The following is a 20,133-nucleotide window of genomic DNA, read 5'->3' on the forward strand; positions in this document are numbered from 1 at the left end:
CAGAGAGGACCTGTTGCCCCCACCACCCTACCCTGTTTATCACAGCTAACAGTTCCCCTGCCAGAGATGACTCTGGAAGCCTCATGCATGGCTGCCCCACAGAATCCATGAGCTGTCACAGTGGCCACTCCAGCTAGGACCCATTGTCCTATCCTGCCCCTTTGTGACTGTAACTCCTGACTCAGATTCAGAGTATGAGTGACTGGTTGGCTAAGCCTAGGGTCACATGATTATTCTAGTCACATGGGAGGCTGGAAAAGGAAGGATCTGGTATTTTGTGGAAGGTTCCATAGTAACACACTGGCTCTACATCCCTATTAAACTTAAAACATAAGGAATTTCCCAAAATAGTAAGATAGTGAAGTTAATGGACAGCCAGTTTCACTGTCATTTATTGCACATGAGTTCTTACCATGCACTATGCTTAGAAATCTTTTTTTTTTTTTTTAGCTGCAGATGGACATAGCATCTTCATTTATTCCTTATTTTTTTCCATGGCGAACCCAGTACCTCACAGGTGTGAGGCCCAGCCCCAGCCCCTAGAAGACTTAATACATATCACTTCACAGAATCTTTCTTTTTCTTTGGCTTTTTTTTTTTATTATACCAGAAATTGATCCCAGGGGCACTTAACCAATGAGGCACATTCCCACATCCCCAAATCTTTTTATTTTTTCATTTTGAGTCAGGGTCCTTCTAAGTTGCTTAGGGCTTCCCTAAGTTGCTGAGACTGGCTTTGAACTTGAGATTCTTCTGCCTTAGTCTCCTGAACTTCTAGGATTACAGGCATGCACCAGAGACACACCCAGAGACATAACATTTCTTAGAGAAATTAAATAACTTTACCAGAGTCCCACAGGCCTATTCCAGAGCTGGGTTTTTAAACCAGATCACCACGACCACAGAGCTCATGCCTAACTACCTTGTAACACTGCCTTTTCCTCACATGCCTATTTTTTGTTCTTAGGTTTAGGCTTAGGATCCTTTCCTGACTACAACTGAGACATTGGGGTCATCATTAGAATAAAACTTTCATTGCATATGGTATTTAAAATGATCATTAAAATTCAGGAAATCTTCCAAACAATTCATTAACATAATTCACTAATGTGCTAACTGTTGATTAATGCAGGCTGGTTGCTGTACATTACTGGCATCATAAATACTGTGTGTATTACTCATTAACAATCTTTTAAGATGCCATCTTCTTGGCTCGCTTAATGCCTATTATAAATGAATTTCCCAAAATGGCATTTTAACCCACAATGTCTTTCCTTCATTCTCATCAGAAGGAAGTAGAAAAAGAAAAGAAAAAAACAAAGTGTAGCTCAAGATACAACATGTATATGCAAAAGCCCAAATGCAATACATTAAAGTATATTCCAGGTCTTTACCTAGCTAACCCTTTTTATGTGTGTGAGACAGTCATAAAAAGCATTTCATCAGAATAAGGATCAAGAAAAGGACTATCTTCCATCTAGATCGCAACTGTGAATAAATCATCTCAAGTTTTGAGGATAGTGAAGGTGTCTTTGTCAGACTTGGAACTTGGACAATCAAAATGGAAAAATAAAGCCAGTTTGGAAAGCTGTATCAAAAAAGAACGATACTGCAGAAACAAAGGTAGCAAGGAGAGAGATCTCTGAGGGACAGGACACACTGGCAGCCACATGCTGAGCATACGACTTGTGTCCAAGCACCGAAAGAACTTAACGGTTGCTTTTCAGTTATGTGGTTCTGATACACAAAGGACTATGTGTCCGGTAACTCAGATAGACACAGGGAAAATATGAAGTGGAAAACAAAATGAAGAGGAAGAATGTGAAGTGGCAAAAGAAACTGATAGATTTGTGAAAAGAGAAGTTCTCTTCTATATGTCCACACATTGAAACATTTTGAGGAATCACAATCCTAGACAGTGTTACCATTGGTACAGTTCATGATTTTATTGTATTGATACTTTAATTCACTTCATTATACAATATGTAATATGAAAATTCGAACAAAAATGAATTTGCTTTGCTACAAGAACTTTGGTTTAGGTGTTTCTCAGTTTTGGGAACGTGGTTTCTCTCTATGCTACCATAAGGATATTTGGGTTTCTAATTTTCCTGAGTAGGTAATTTGATTTCTTTGTCTTAGCTTTTAAATAGCTTTAGGTTTGGTTCCAGAGCACTGAAGGATGGCCAAATGGAGCCACTGCCACATAACCCTGGCAGAAATGAATGTCTTTGACAACAGAATTCACTATCTTTGCCCAAAGAAAACCTCTTAAATGCATATTGTGCAAGAACACTTCTGGGCTCTGCTTCAAATTAAATTGGCCTAGATATTCATGGGGATGCACTAACAAGTGTTTAAGGCTAGATAATAAATCAGAAGCTTATATCACTAGAGCAGCTATTCCACACACTGAAGATAGTCCTCCTATCCCATCCCAGAGAGACATTTTTTTCCAAACATATGGTATTTACTTTTGAATTAAGTCACCAATTGAAACTGGAAGTCAATAACATGAAAACTGACCCTTCTTTTTAGCACTAACTCTCCAATATCACAACTATATGACATAATAAAACAAGACCATCCTGCAACCACGCATGAAGTTTCTTCCCACATAGATTGATATTCTTAGCTTCCATAGCACATAAAACATTTAGGTTTTTTCTTATCACATTACACCGGATGTACCCCAAATGTCTTCGGACTCCATCAAACAGGGAATACAAACGAAGTTATTATAATGCTCACAAAATGAATTTTATGTTCTTGTCCCCAACTGCTTTTACATACAAATTAAATCCACCCTCCACTGTTCTTCCTCCTGTCTGCCAACATGCATCCTTTGAGTTCCCAAGTATTTCGTGTGTTCTGTGAACAAGTTGGTTCTTCTGGTGTGATTTTTTTTTCCTTCCTTTTCATTTTCAGATCCCTCTTGTCCTGTTTCCAGTAAGTCAATTAAGAACACTCTGCTGGCAGGATTAATGGTACCCATAATGCCCAATAACACTCAGGACAAGGGAATGATTTCTTGCAGCTCCCAAAGTCAACAATCCAAATTTTCCAGGGTTGGTTTTATTCCCCCCACCCCATGCACCAATTGAGCATTTACTGAGTGCTCACTATTTTTCAGACACTGTGTGAACACTGTGGCACCTTCTTCATCATTGGGTTCTATTTTGCTACTTGGGTCCCTAAGTGGTATTGCTTGGGCTGAATATTTTGGTTAGGTCTTTATGAAACTAGTTTCTAAAGTGTCGACTTATAACTCACTGGGCAAAGACTCTAAACCTGACCAGTGGCCACAGTAGAGGAGAAAAGCATTCCAGCCCCTTCAAAGGCCACATTCACTTTTTCTCCATCAAGAGGTCTTCCAGGGAGACCAAGACGATGGAAAAAAATCCTTATTCTCTTCCTAGAAAATGCAAATCAGTTCACATTCATTCATACAAACTGAGGGTCAGAAAGAGTATCATCCCTCCAGTTTTAGAAACAGCCGAACTCTCAATGCTAGTTTTCATTTAGCTGTGACATTCTACCATGACATTCTACTGGTATTCTGATAAAAAAAAAAAGCTGAATATATTTTTTAGCTTTCCTAATAGATTATCAATAACTTCATGAGTTGACAACCTTATGCCATTGCTTTTTCTGTGCTGAATGTAAAATGGCATCTTCCATATCATTAATTGTTCTTGTGATGACTTTTCGTGTGTAACTCTAGTAACTCTCAAAGGACAAGGCACAATGTCCTCAGAATCACCATCACAGGAAGCACAAGTCAGGCTGCACAACTTGAGAAATGTTTTTGTTTTCACTGTTAATAAATTATTAAGAGTTTGGTATCATGCATTCACTACCCATAAGTTTCCCATAGCTCTTGTCTGGCTATCATTCTTTCCCATCAAATTTCTACACTCATAGCAAGCAGAAAAATCAAACAAACACACAAGGAAACAAACCTCTCCCACTTTTTAAAAGTATTTCTCTTCCATTAGCCCTGAGTGCCACATTCCCACCTTGATGCAATGTTCTCTGTCCATCTTCCTGCCAGTTCCTCCAGTTTCTCACTCTAAAAAGCCACATGCGAAGAATAGTTTCACCTCTCATTTTGGTCACTTGTTGAACGAGAGTTATCAACATAGGCCAAGAAAAGGATATTTTAGGAGCTGACCTAAGTCTATGACAATGATACAGGGAAAATTTTTGCTTGGTAAACACACTTACTGTTTATTATTTTTAAAAGTTAAAAGCAAAATTGGTGTTTAAAATCTATTTTTTGATAATGTTAGAAGTTGTCTCTAAAGAAGACAACTTCTAACAGAGAATATTTTCTGCTGTATTTCAACAAGCTATTTTTGTGATCCTTTTGCCCTTTTAAGATATTGCTAATTCAATCAGCAAGAATTACCCAAGGGAACCATATAACAAACTTTAAGTGCATCCAACTAGTTTTTGGGAAGCAAACTGAAATGAAGAACAACCTATCTGGATGCTTTCCTGCATACTTGTCCACTGTTACCTTTTGTTCAGTCACCCATTTCTGTGTAGCAAACTATTGCAAGATTTAGTGGCTTCAAACAACAACCATTTTATTTATCCATCATGATTCTGTGAGTTGACTGGCTTCAGCTGGGCAGCTCTTCTGATCCACATGATGTGTTTGGAGCTACAGTCTTCCTAGGACTCAATCAGTCTGCCATGTCCAGGGGGTTCAGGCACAGTTCTAGGCCTTGGCTGGGGAAGGTGAGGAGGCTGAAGCTTCTGTCTGTCTTCTGCCTATCTGAGTGGGATGCTCAGAAAGCTGGACTGGCTTCTCAGTCTCTCATCAGGGTCTTTCCTACACCAATGTGACTTCTAACAGATCTTTCACAGTGGCTCAGGGATACCCAAAGCACAAATGCAGAAGCTGCCAGACCTTCTTAGGATCTGGGTGTGGACCTTCCACATTCTCCTAGTTAAAGCAATGCCTGGCCAGGGCCAACACAGATTTAATGTGGAAGGGAGTGAACACTAGATGATGTGATTCATTGAGAACCTTTTTTGGAGGTTGATGGTGACTCTATCCCATCCTCACCACATTCACAACAACAATGTTCCTATTAATAGTAAGTATTTTCTTCTAGCCAGATCATTAATTTAATTTGATTTTTTTATTTGAATTTTTACTCAAAGTATCCAGCATAGTTTTTCCTTGAAATAATTAAAACATATGTACTTTCTTGTAAAAACACCTATACTCACAATTTTAGATGATTTAGACAACTAGAAGCTTGAAGTTAAGGTATAATAAGGAATCACTGGAAGCACCATCTATGATAAATTAAAATTATATATTCTTAACCTAAAGACACAAAGCATAGCTTCCCAAAAAGTGTTCCATAATCCATTGGTGCTATTAGATTATAAATGCTATTAAGGGGACAAGGAGTTTGGAGAAACTCTAAGTTAAGTAAAATAAAGGAGATTTTTCTAAATATAGAATTCAGTAGAACTCTAATTATGCAGAGTGGTATATAATATATTTTTTGAATTTTATTTGAATATGAAACTTTTCATCTCAAAACATTCCGGAAACTAAATTCCTATCCAACACTTTATGAGAGAATGATTCCTTAAAACATCATATGCTGTAAAAAATCACATTACTACCTTTATTCTCCATGCTTTTGCAAAATATTTATGGGTATGAAACATATCCCTGAAGCATGGGAGTTACAATAATTATAGTAATATCGGATAACATTTATTGAATATTCACTATGTGCCATATAATGTGCTAAGAACTTTATGTTCGTTCCATAATGCATTGAAGTATTTACACACATTATCTCTAGTCCTCTTAATAATTTCCATTGTAGAGATTATCATGATCCCCATTTTGCAGATGAGGAAACTGAATCAAGAAGATGTGCAATTAAGAAGTAAGACTATGGCTTGAGTCTGGTTTGTATGGCTCATGTTCTGTAGCTGAACTACAGCTCTCTTCAACCTTCTCTTTGCATATCAAATCCAGTTTTCAGTTTCTACATTAATGCTTCAGTTTTGTTTGAAATTCTATAATTCTAGAGGAAACTGATATTGATCAAGCACCTACAGTGTGCCAATCCTTATGCTTTTATATGTATTTATTAGGTGATTTAGTTCTTACAGTAGTCATATTGAATATTGTGTAAAAAAATAAACTCTTTCAATACTGAATGTTTTTAAACATAGAATAAGCATCTCATAAACCACTTTAGAACAATTTCTTAAGCACTCACTCAATTCCAAAGTGCAAACTATCAGATTCTTCTAAAGAATTGCTTCATTGAAGTACTCAGAACATTCAAACTGATTTTAGCTTGACCATACCCCTTTTCCAGCCAATTACATGTCTAGTTGGAATCCTGGTGAAAATCATACAGAATAATCTGTTTTGGATTTATGTCTTTTAAATCCTATGTTCACATGATAATGTATATCTTTCCTAATTATATATATATATATATGAAATAAATAAATGGAAATCAATAGTACAGCTTGAATTTTTAGCACAATTCCTTTTCAATACAGCAAAAATACCCATAGAAACATATTTATTTTGGAAGTTATCTCAACACACATTTACAACCAGTCTTTCTGAGGTTCCCCTGAAATAGAAAACGTGTTGTAAATATGGAAGTTAAGTTCCATATATGAAGACCACTCTTAAATTTCCTCCTCTGCTCTTGGAGAGCAATCAGCCTAGCAATATAACCTAAAGGTTAAAAGAATGAACTATGGAGCAAAAACATGCTCGGTTCAAAGCCTGCTTCTGACAATTACTCGCTATGTCACTTTGGGCAAAATATTTAACCTCTGGGTGTCTCCACTTCTGTGTATATAAAGGGAGATTTAATTGTACCTAACTTCTAGGATTTTTTGAATAGTACATGAATTTATACATGTGCTTAAGACAGGACTTAGTATACCCCTCCTCTCTCTCTCTCTCTCTCTCTCTCTCTCTCTCTCTCTCTCTCTCTCTCTCTGTATATGACAATCTCAAGGTAAAATATTCCTCCAGAATTTGGTGGACTAGTCCCTAACTGCTACTCCTTACCCATTTATCCTAAAGCAATCCTACTGGTGAACCGCTCCCCCTGATAACACAGGACTGCAGCCCACTTAGACTTTTCCCTGAGGGAGAGGAAATGTATCAGGAAACAGATCTCAAACCAAAGAATAAAGAAAATCCCTCTGAATGCCTTAGGCATTTGTTTTAAATATGAGAGGAAAACCAAGGGTCATTAGTAGAATTTACTAGCATCTTTAAAGAGAAAATTGGTATAAACACATTGCAGAAACTGATCTCAGAGGAACTGAAAATACCTCAGGAGGAGAAGGGAAGTAAAACAAAAACAAAAACAAACCCCCAAAACCTCCAATCAGAATTTTCAGAGAGATTTAAAGCAATATTGTGCCTACTCCCTAATATATACGTGCGTGTGCAAACACACATATACACACACACACACACACACACAGACCATTTGAAAAAGAAATTAAGAGCAACGAAAAAGAACTCTTGGAGATTAAAAATATGATTTCTAAAAATTAAAAAAAATTAAGAGAATGCTAGAAATTAAAAAATTCAAGGATGGTTTCCGTGATATAAACCTTAGTGACAAGATGAAAAATTAAAGCAGAGAGAAGAAAAAAAAGGACAGAGCTTTAGAGGGCAAATTCATAAGTGTTCTACACACAACTAATGGGTTCTAGAAAAAAGGAGAAAAACATGGATGGCACATGTATTACCAAGAATTAGATGAGAATATATGTTCCATGGCTAAGGAAAGATTTAATGATTCTCAAAAAATAGTCCCTGAATGCCAAGCAGGAGGAAGGAAGCCTACATTGTTGAGATCCTTAGTGAATTTCAGGATAGTAAAGACCAATAGAATATCCTAATATAAAAACCCAGTGAGAATAGTGAGGTTAACACGAAGTAATGAGAACCAGATTGGAACAGGTGATGTGAGATGCCAAAAGACAATCCAGCATTGCCTTCCAAGTACCATCCATTTACCCTTTGTAATATATGGGGATGCAAGTCTCTGTTTGCTAAACCACACCAGCCCAGACACAAGAAGATCCCAATGGTAATGAAAACTAATTATTTTTCTGATTTGGTGCTCTTCAGGAGAAGAGCTGTCAGAGAGCTGGGTCTGAAAGGCCTTTAGGTCGGGCTTCAAGGAACACACAGCAACTGGGTTCACTGATGACTAAAGACCCCAAAGGAACTGAAACACATTACAGTGGGGGGACCAAAGACTAGGTGCCACCTCCTCAGCCAGTCTTTCTGAGGTTCCCCTGAAATAGAAAACATTCCAGCTCTCTTTCAAATTCCTCCCATATAGTTTAGGATCTTCCCAGTGCAACCTGCAAATTAGTCATCTTGGTCCCCAGAGGAAGCCACACATTCCACCTTTCCTGTGCATGCCCCTTTGGCAAGATCTCTTATTCCTGCCAACGCTGTCTGCTAGAAGGTCTGCCCTTGATAACTGTCCGAGTGGGGCAGGATGTCCTAGCTCTTAACCCCACAGACTGTATAATATGGTACCTGGACTTAAGTTTTAGTCCCAATTTCTCCCATTTATTATTTCTCCCATTAGAGAAAATAATTGTATTTACCCCACAGTGTTTTTGTGATGATAAGATGTGATAATCCCATTTAAGAATTCAGCACAGTCCCCAGCACATAGTTAGCATTCAACAAAATTCCGGGTATATAAGCAGAAACACCTCGGCCCTGATCCCTGCCAGTGTACTCACTCAACGGGCTGCAGCCTGCTCAGGGCACCATCTCTCATCAATGCTGAAACTGCAGTTGCCTCAGGCAACATTTCACTCAAGTGAGAAGTCAGTGTAATTCTCTTGATTTATGACTCCACTTAAGTTCTACTTTAAGTACCCATTCGGAGTGGTGTTAGAAGTTTAGTGAATTTAGAACTGTGCCCTTCCTTCTCAGGCAGCTTGTACATTGCCAGAGCATTACATACCTTCTCTGTGTTGGGGGGGGGGGGGGGCAAGAGGAGGTGGCACCTAGTCTTTGATCCTCCCACTGTAACATGATTCGGTTACTTTGGGGTCTTTAGTCATCAGTGAACCCAGTTGCTGTGTGTTCCTTGAAGCCCGACCTAAGGCCTTTCAGACCTAGCTCTTGTTGACAGCTTCCTGCAAGCTGAGCCAGGGCTGGGTCTTGCCTGCCCTTCACTATCACTGGTTCCACACTGAGTCTGGGAAAATCACTGTGAAGATGGCCTGGCTTGCCCAGGCATGTCTTCTGGCCCTTGCTTGTTTCTCAGATCTGAATGAATGCACAAAGCACTCTATTTCTAGATTTTCCAGAATAATCTGGATTTTTCTGTCCACTTTTCTCTCCACCTGGGGATTCTGGCTGAGGGTGAAGAGAAAAATGCTGCCCCCTCTTGGAGCAGTGCACACCAGCATTGTCACTCCTGTGTCCTGGTCCTTCTCCTCTGGGGAGGAGGGCTATCTTGCTTTGGAGGAGGGAAAAGGAGGAGCCCTATTCAGAAATCAGTGCTCTCTTTGCCTGGAGGCCCTTGAGGACCTACGGCTTTTGGCTCCTCTGCTGATATCCCTGAGTGGGGAATGTCCACTACAAGGAAATACAAGGGTACAAAACAATAGTTAGGAAAGTCCAATTGTTAACTGCCAAAATCTGATGAATCTTAGAATAGCACCAGATAACATTTATCAAGAACTAACTAGATGCCACGGCTTTCTTCTGTGTATCTACTATTTAATCATTGGATTAAATAAAATTAAATTTTGCTTTGGGTAGGATTATTTACTTGGTGAATCCTTCTCAATGGTAAGTGACTATTTCCATTATCATCAGAAAAGGTAGTATTTTATTCCCACTTGCCAGATGAAAACCTGGACTCGTAGACAAGTTACAGTAACTCATCCAAAGTCAGTCAGTATGTCCAGTGGAGAGCTGGAAGTCAAGCCCACAGAGTGGTTCCAGGGCCTTGGCCTCCACTCACCTCTCACCTACCTTTCCTAAACTGTGAACCAAATAGCTGCTGTGGTTTCCATCGCTCTTACTGAAGCACTAGACATGAGACTTCCCATCTGGGTCGATTGGGGGGCAGTCAGAGCAACACACAATCATCCCCCTGCCACCCCACACCCGTCTCCCCTAGACACACTCGTTGTCCCTGAAAGGAGTGTATCTCCTGTACCTCTCTCTTGCTTTGAGTGGAGTTATCTCACTTAGATATAAGTGACTCTCTCCCGCCCTCTAGACATCCCTTTCAGAGTAGGCCCTGATGTCTGTTTAGAAAAGCAAAATATCACCTAGTAAGGAATATAAGCCCAGCCAGGTGTGTGGTGGTACATGCCTGTAATCCCAGCAGCTCAGGAGAGTGAGGCAGGAGAATGATGAGTTCAACACCATCCTCAGTGACTTAGTGAGGCTCTAAGCAACTCAATGACACCCTGTCTCTAAATAAAAATATAAAAAGAGCTCGGTATGTGGCTCAGTGGTTAAGCATCCCTGGATTGAATTCCCAAAACAAACCCATGTAAGAGAATATAAACCCAGATTAAACCACCATTCCACCATTACAGAGGAGAGACTTGGGTGAAGATTTTTATTGTCTCTAAGCCTTAGTTATTTCATTTCTAAAATAGGAATAATACCTATATAATAGGGCTATCCTATATGTGAACTGCTTAGCAGAGTGCCTGATACGTAGAGGGCACAAAGTGGTCATTTATTTGGCTTTTTCTTTCATCTAAGTTTGTGATAAGCATGCAGGTGCATTCAAATCTGTGGTGGCTTAAAGTTATTTAGAATGAGCTGGGCAAGGCTCTCTGCTTGAGGTCTCTTGTCCTTGCATCAGTTTCATTGCTTTTATTATTATAATACAAATTGCATTAAGTGCATGTCAGTCACAGCCATGTACTAAAAGAATTACTCTTAGCAAAGGTGCTTGTGTGTGTGTGTGTGGTTTTTTTTTTTTTCCTTAACAAACAATAACTACTCTATTTAGGCTTGTATCTATTGGATTATAATCAGAGTTAAGTCAATCTATTTTTCCCTTAAATAACTGAATTTATAATCGTAAATTAATCTGCTTAATAATAGTGTTGATAGCTACCATTTATACACTACTTACTTTGGGTTACTTTGCTAAAGTTGAGTTTATTGTCACAGCCAGTGATTAAAGAGTTCTTGCATTCATCTTACAGAACAGGTTAGCAAGGTGTAGAGGCTAAGTATCTTGCTCATGGTCATAATGCTAGTACCTGGCACAACTGGACATGGAGCCCATCTAAATCCAAAGCCTATAATCTCTATCACTAATTTAAAATAAATAGAAATAACAATAGAAAATAATGAAAAACTTAACTCTTTTGCTTTCTAACACATCGCATATTTCACCAATCATATGATCTTAAGTCTTTTAATACACAGGCAATGTAAATAAAATAGAACTAGTCTTAATAGACCATTTTCAAGATCAAGGAACAGAAAGTCCCATGAGAATTTTTCTATTATTTAAACATGTACAGTATCCTTTGGAGAAGGACATTTTAAGAAAGTTATTGAAATCTGGTGGGCTGGCTTTATTTAAGTCTTCCATGAATATATTCCCTAGGCTTTTTCTGCGTAGTGATAAGGAATAGTCTCCAGATGACACCTAAATTTAAAAGTCAGATTTTCTAATTTGAATATTTCATGTTGATTTATTTCATCATTGGTATTTGTTATTGTACCTAGTAGCTGCATTCATTTGGCCAATTTCCTGGGGGCTTTAGTTAGCAAACTTCCTGTGGGGGGGTGCCTTTGCAAATTAAAAAATAACAAATAAAGCAGACTCAACAGATAAATGATGCATCACTGTACAAAAAATTTTATGGCTTCAACAGAGAATAGAATCCCACAACCACATTTTTGTATAGACCTGATTAACAAGAAATTTTCTTCAAGCAGATGGAGCATGAAAATTGCTGCCCCTTAGAATCAGTTGTCTAACTGAGTTTAATATTTGCATTTAGTTTTCCACTATTATTATTATTATTGCCATTTTAACTTATGCATTCCAGCCATAGCATATGCCTCTAGGTACAAGAGGAAGGAAAAATTCAATTTTAGTGTTTGTCTTATTTGCACTTTACTTGAAGCAATTTGGTTTACCACACGGAGTGAATAAAGCTGTCATTTTCTCCCCCCAAAAGAACACAATAACTATAATGGACTATGCATTCATTACCAAGTAGATTAATTTTTTTCTTTTGTTGAAGGGCATAAAAGAGGGGATAATTTAAAATTGAATTGTGCCTTGTGAATCACGATGCACATTTTCAACCTAGGCGTCAAACAAGTCCCAGCTTTTCTGCCAGTGTTTTCCAAACCCATAATGTTTTTCAGAGAATATTACTCAGAATTCAATAGAAGCATGTTTTTGGCACATATGTATTAATTTCCTGCAGGAAAATATAAATTAAAATATAACCTTTGACTTCCAGAAAGAACTCTCTGTGTTGTATTCTTGGCTTTCCTTCTTTCTTGGGGGACTTGAATTCTCTCTCTCTCTCTCTCTCTCTCTCTCTCTCTCTCTCTCTCTCTCTCTCTCTCTTTCTCTCATTTGTTTTAGTTTTTATTTCCCCCCTTTTACCTCATCTTTCAAAAAATTTCATTTAACATCTAGCCTCTGCTAAATCCTTCCTTATACATTAGAGATCTCAGCTGTGTTCATACTCAGATTCTGCTTGGCCCTGTCTGAAGTTTCAGAGCTCTAGTTCCTAAAAGCAGTGAGATTTAGAGAGGATGTTCAAGGGTTAGAGGAGAGGGTCACCTCAGGAAGAATGTGATCATTCACTTCCCATTCAATACTTTTGGTAGTGAGGACTGTGAATAAAAATTTTCAAGAGCTATTTTCATAAAAATATCTTTAGATACTGAAAGCACGAAGAAACATTTTTTTGTAGCCTAGGCAACAGATATTAATAATAATAATTAACTTCCTGAGCCCTTCCTAATCACTAAACTTTCAGCATTAAGTATCTGATCCAATCATGGCAATGGGCCTAACATACAGTCATTATTTTCTCTATCCTATAGATGAGGAAGCTGAAGTTTAGAGGGGACATGTAACTTACCTGTGGACACACATCTGAAAAAAAAATGGCAGATCCAGGATTCTAATACACATCTCTCTGAATTTATAATCCAGCGGGGTCTTCCATCAAGACACTGGAGTGCCGTGAGCCATAGGGTAGAACTCCAGGCTGAGAGGTCATTCACTTCTGTAGTGCAGATAGGAAGATAAAGGACATGGATGTGCTCTTTGAATGGGAGTGCATGACTGTAGGACTTTCTCAGAGCCTCTCGTTTGCTTCTTGGCAACCATTAGCTGCTAAGCAAGAAAGAAGGAAAGGGCCTCTTGGTAGATGGTAGCCAAGACATGAGTATAAATGAAATGACTTTTGGTTTGCCCAGAATAATTAGGAAAAGAATCAAAGGCAACTGAATTTCTCATGGAGTCCAGTTTTATAGCCTTTTAAACCTCAGGTTGGTGAGGCCTGGGGAAACAGGTTATGCAAAGAACTCCTCAAATCAGGGTTTGGTTTGTAACAAAAGATGGAAAATGGCTATCTGCTTTCATTTTTTGGTGTCCTCTAATTTTATTTTGGAATTTCGGCGAGTATGAAAACAATTCTGGATGGCTCTGTTTTCTTCCCCCGGAGCTTGCTTTTTGGAACAGGACACACTTTGGCCTCTTTGGTCTCACTAACCTCATTTATTCTTCAAACACAATTGCCAAGTACAGAACCTCTACCAAATGTGCTTGCCATCAATCATATTTGGATATCTACTCTGTACAAAAGACACTGAGCAAGGTGCAGGCCATTCCAGCATGACTGAGCCATGCTTCCCTGCTCTTAATGAGTTTCATTCAATAGCCACACACAAGACAAAATGAGACAGAGCTAAATAGAGGCAAAGTAAGTAAACGTTTGGGTGCTTTTGGCATCAAGCACCCTGCATGTATGGGTGCTTTGCATACCTTCTCTGTCAATACTATGTGAGTAGATTTTTGTCTGGGGAAGGTGCGCTTCACTCTATTCTTCCTGGTCTTTCCACTCGGTTCCTTCAGTAATTTAATCTTTCTTGGGCTCTCTCTACAGCCACTTTCTTTCTCCCTTTCCAAATAAATCCCTTCTCAAATACCCACTGAAATTACTGAAGCTTCTTCTCAGAACCACCTTCAAATCAAGCTACTAACAACATGTTCTTGCCAACTATTACTCTTAGGGCCATCTGTCTTCTTGTCTGCTCAGAAGAGTCCAAAAGTATTTCTAGATCTTTAACAGTCTTTCTGCCACATGGAAAAAATGCATTTAAACTCATTAATAAGACCACAGACTAAGGGCAAAGCACTACGATCGACTTTTATGTACCCAATTACCACTTTAGATGTCAACTGTGCACCAGGGGGTTCTTAATGAGTTATGTAAGAGTGTCTTTGGTGTGGCTTTTTCTCTCCTTTATAGCCTAGTGTCTCTCCTGCTCTGAGAGAATTGGAAACTATGAAATGCAGAAGAGAATAGCAGCAATAAGGAAGAAGCTTCTTATTCGTGGGGACTTGTCGATGTTGTTCACACTCCAGTGAACTACCTAACAAAGGTGGTTCTAAATAAAACAGAACAAGGAGAGAGACATGGACACAGACACACAGACACCAAGAGACTGAACTAGACATTGGACAGCCTGTAATAGGTGATCCCTGAGATGCCTTCTCACTGAGATTTTATGGCCAAGTAAGAATAAAGAGAACTTAAATTTGAAAATTTACATTAAACTCATCCAGTTATACATTGTTTCCAGAGCCATCCTCTCTGTATATACAAATTGCTAAATAGTGTTAAGGCCAATACTAAGATCAAGTAAGGGAGAATAGGATCAATGCAATGGAAAGAATTTCAAAAGGCCATTTATTTTATCCCCAGTTGGCAACTAAATCATTCCATAAAAGGATGGAGGGTGATATAATGGAAAGACCATAGTCTTTGGAGTCAAACAGAGCTGGGTTTGAATTCCCATTTTGTCCCTCAAAAACTGTATGACCTTGGACAATTTAGCTTCTTTAAGTCTTTGTTTCCTGTTTTCAAACACATGAAACCATAATAAAGTTTTTGTGCTCTTCATAGACTGCCACACAGAAGGACCTCGGAAAAATGTCAGTTCTGTTTATCCTCAGAAAGCTGTGTGGATACAATTAAATATTTTTAAAAGATCTGGCTTACTTTCCTTTAGATATCAACACATTTCAAATTCTTAGACTTATAAGTTTACAGATTTCATAACGCTGCTGAAATGAAACATCTTTTACTTTTTTTTCTAATGTTTTACTTACTATTGATTGGAATATCAGTTGAATAATTTCACTACTGCTAAATACCCCTTTGTTCAATAGTCTTTCATAAATGTCAAGATCTCTATCACATCCTGGTGTGCCTATTAGAAAACCCAGCCCTCACTTGGCCTGTTTGTCAGAGGTTTTATAATGAAAAGAGTTCCTTTGAATTCTTAGTGTATAACTAGTTCTTCACCTGCTTGAATGCAGGGCCTGTTTTCCTTCTGGCAAAATGAAACCTAAAACATTAATAGGAATTCTAAATATGGAAGATATATATCAAAGCTAGAGGAAAACAGAGCGTATATTAGCTCCTTCTACTAAATGAAGGTTAAATTCTTTCCAAAGACTTTTAAGTTTAAATAGTTGCTATGTAGCCAATTGACTTGCAAGGTAACTATGGACAGAGAAATCTTTGCCCCTAATGGGAAGTGTCTCAAAACAAAGGCGTCTAAGGATAAACTCCTCCGGGCCAAGAACTGAGTTTTAATCCATGATCCTCAGGGGCCAAGATTGGGTCTGGCAACCAAGACTAGCCAGAAATCTCTGTCAAGCAGAGTTGAAATAACAATTGTCCATAAAAACGATAAGATTCTCCAGGACTACTTTTAAATAAAAAAGCAGATAATAAAATATTTAAACCTAATAATATAAACATTATAATTATTATTTTGAAAGTGGTCCTACTATTTCTTTAAGAAGAATCTTGTCCTTTTAAAGCAAAAAGTCTCATCTTTTTAAAGCAATTGAAAAATTATTTTAAGGTTCATTATTTCTGAGTCAGAAACTACTATTTCTTTCCTGGCTCTGATAAAAAACAAAACAAAACAGAACAAAACAACAACAATAAAAAAAAAAAAACCCTCAATGGGAATATTTACTTTTAAAAGTTTTCTTTATTTATGTATGTGGAATACACTCATTCCCATGTGCTTCTCCCTTCAATAGTGAGGGCCAATCTACGATATTGACTGCACTCTTGTCATTTTCTTTGATGGCTGACATTTATTTGTATGTACAAGGTAGCAAGGCACATAATTTGCAAGTATATGAAGGAAGCATAAAGCATAAAATAATCCAAATGTATCAAAATTCTTTGCATTGCAACTTGGTATAAATGATAAACTCCTTGTGGAATTGTGCTGTAGCGTGAGCTAATGAATATAAGTCACTCAGTGTACATCGGCCATACAGAAAACAGTAGCTACCAGATTAATGTTATGAGGGTTTATAAGAGCAATATTAGTTAAGAAACACTGCCCGGCAATCAGGCACCCTTGGGTTCAAATCCCAAATGAGTCACTTTACAGGTATGCAACTCAGGGCGATTTTTTATTTTATTTTTTATGGTGCTGGGGATTGAGCCCAGGGCCTCATGTGTGCTAAACATTCTGTCATTGAGCTACACCTCTGCCTAGGCAAGTTTTTAAATCAATGTCTAAGATTCTCCATTTGTATCATCTGGACACTTTAGCATCTACCTCAACCTTTTTTGAGAGGATTAAATGAGACTATCCATGTAGTGAATTTAGTGCAACATATGTTGCTTGGCATATGTCTGTTATCATCATTAGTTATTAATTATATACTCATCATTTATTATCAGTAAACGCCTATTATCATCATCATCATTAGTAATAACTATTAATTAGTTTTGTTGGTACTTTTCTCTAGAGGAAAATGCCAAACAACTTAAATATCAAAAATTTAAAAAGTACTCAGTAAAACACTACTTAACCTTCTGCCTCTGAATACTTTGGCTATCTCATTCTTATGCCTTAACAATGTATTTATTAATTCAATGTGAGATTCAAATGAACCTCAACTTTTGAACTGGGAGAAATTATTGATTTAGGATAGTATTTAAAATTATAATAGAGGTAGAAATGTGAATATTTGAGGTTATTGGGGGCTCTCTCAAAATATAAATCTTTCTTTTCCCTACAACTTTGATGGATCCTACGGAAGTTTGAAGAAGCAAGAATAAGAATTTGAAAAATATCTACATTTTTTGATTATGATATGCTCTCTCTTCCATTTTGAGAATCATTTATTTATAAAATTGATAATTAAAATGTGGAGTATTCTTAGCAAAGTATAAAAGGTTTTAAAATTGTTTATAAAGTTAAACAAAAACAAAAATAGAGAGTTTCAAAGGACATTTATTTCCCTTTTGTTTTGAAGATGAAGATATTGCCCAGCAATTGCCTGTGGGTAGATGGGGGCTGGGCTAGGATTCATTCTTTCTCTACTATACCACTCTGTTACAACTCTACAAGAAATAAAATCATGGGATATCCTAACCAAGCCTGAGTCGATATCAGCTACAGAAATTGGAATATTTTGCTGTAATTCACTAGTGTGTCTTTCAGTCCATGAAAACACCATTATGTTCTACTTGAACGAGGTTCATCTTTGCAACACAAAATCAATAACCATTTATGGATTTGGTTAAACAAAAGTGTTAAAATTAGCTTAATTAATTATATAATTAATAGTGTATCCCTTAGCCCCATGAAAACTTCGTTCCCTGAGACTATAATTCATGTATGGGACCAGTGATGGAACTTGGCTCCACAGCCCTCGAATGCTCTTGAGTTTTCCCATCATGTATTTCATCCTTGGAGCTTCAGACATTCTATAAAATAATTTGCATCCATCTTCTCAGATTGAGAACTTATTATTATAGGACGTAAATGATATTTTTAGGGTTCCAGACTCCACTTTCTCCTAGAGTTGTGAAAAGCTACTTTTAAACTACAGTTGTTCCATCTGCAGAAAGGTGTCCCCTGAGAAAAAGATGCCTGCAACAGCCTCAGAATGGGCATCCCCTCATGTTTAGATATAACCCCCTAAACGTACCAGTCTCTTCCAGAAGTTATGGGAATAGTTCATGGAATCTTTGGAGAGTGTGAGGCTCTGTGTGGCCAAGCATGAAGCAGACAACATCCTCAGCCAGGGCTACACTAGGATCACAGACGTGAAAGTGGCAGGTGATGGACCTCCATTTAACAATTGGAAGTGAATGCAGTTTGATTAGCCAAAAACAGACAAATGTCTACTACTCCAGGGAAGGTCAATGAGCCAAGGGATGACAGAATAAAAAAACCAAGACCCTTTAGTTAGGAAAGATGGAGGCTGAGAAACTACCCAAGGAAATCTTTAAAATTGTAAACATTTTCTATAAGTGAACATCAAATCCTCAATCTGTGAGAATACCACACTCAAAACTTTGAAAGCTATTTTAGTAATGATAATTGCTACTTCTCACAAAAGGCAGAATCTTTGTATGATTCTCTACCACCAAAAGAATGTGTTTCTAAAAATTATACTTAATTCTAAAGATTTGAGGGAGGAGCTGACACCCAAAAACTGAAGGTAGAGGCACTTTAAGAACTAAATCAAAGTATTCTCTTTTGATCATTTGGCATCTCTGCTAAAGATTTTATTTTGTTTTTTATATTTTTGTTTTTATTCATTTATTTTTATATGGTGCTGAGGATTGAACCTAGGACCTCATGCATAAGAGGAAAGCACTCTACCACTGAGCTACAACCCCAGCCCTAAAGATTTTCTTGATAGGTAGTTTCTGAAACCAAATGACCACATACTGGCTGAAGGAAGCACAAGAAAGTGTTTGATTAACATATTAAAAAATTCAAAGCTGAATATCATGACAGTGGCTCTATCTAAAATTCAACTAAAGTGGCTCAGTGGGTGATTGAGCTGTCACGCACAGTAGCAATGATTTTTGGATGCATTGGGACAGATATATCTGGGGAATCCTGAAGAGAAAAGCTGCTAGAGCCCATATGGATACTCATTGCCATGAGCAGAATGATAAGCCTACAGGAAATTGTGCTGTATGCATCATTGAAGGCAAGAGGTCCTATATAGTTAATCATCCTGCTGCCATTTGTTATTAAAAGGAAAAACATCTAGATCTGGAAAATAACTGGATGTTGATAGAACAAACCAAGAGGTGTTTTTTTTTTCATTCAATATGAAAACTGACCAAGCTTCTGAAAACACCAGGATTTTCACTTTGAATCCGTCTGCATCCTTTATTAGCCAGTTCTATGAGGAATCATTGATGAAAATCATGCTTTATGTTGACATACTGTTTGGAAATGAAACACAAGGTGCCACTTTGGCTAGAGGGCAAGGCTGTGGGACCAAAGACATTAACGAGAGCTAGAAAGATATAAACCCTGTGAAATATGACCTCAGAGAGGCAGTGAATCATGATTTTTATCCGAGAGATGATAGTATTGTTAATGGCGACAGAAAGTGAGGTTGCTGCATTCGCTATCTTGAATCAAGACTGGAAAGAAATGATTGACACCAATAGGGCTGGAGATGCATCTACTGGAAGTTTTGTCTTTGTGGGTCTCAGACAGACCTCTGACTGAATGCTTCTATAAAGGCCACTAAGCAGCAAGCATTGTAACTAAGTGGCCAGGTAGCATCTTTCCTAAGAAGCCAGATTTCCACTGAGGGTAAAGCAGAAAACCCAAGCTCAGGAGTAAAGATACTGCCCTGATTGCTTTCTGAAAACTCTTATGAAGAAGAAAATTATCTGCCATCTTTCTCTATTATAATACTGTTTGTTCTTAATTTAAATGGTACAGGAATGCTTGATGACTCTCTAGCTTCTCCACAACTTAAAATGTGATGCTTATTTCCATAGTTTTTTAGTGCTTCTTGAATGTCAATGAAA

The 20,133-nt window shown here is 37.8% G+C and overlaps 1 pseudogene; it reads left to right on the forward strand.

Annotated features, from left to right (window-relative positions):
* Window positions 1-18,306: 18,306 nt before the first annotated feature.
* On the forward strand, window positions 18,307-19,847 carry LOC113181220 (adenosine kinase-like; annotated as a pseudogene).
* Window positions 19,848-20,133: the final 286 nt, after the last annotated feature.

This window comes from Urocitellus parryii, chromosome 5 (assembly GCF_045843805.1).
Source record: "Urocitellus parryii isolate mUroPar1 chromosome 5, mUroPar1.hap1, whole genome shotgun sequence".
Taxonomy (NCBI): Eukaryota; Metazoa; Chordata; class Mammalia; order Rodentia; family Sciuridae; genus Urocitellus; species Urocitellus parryii.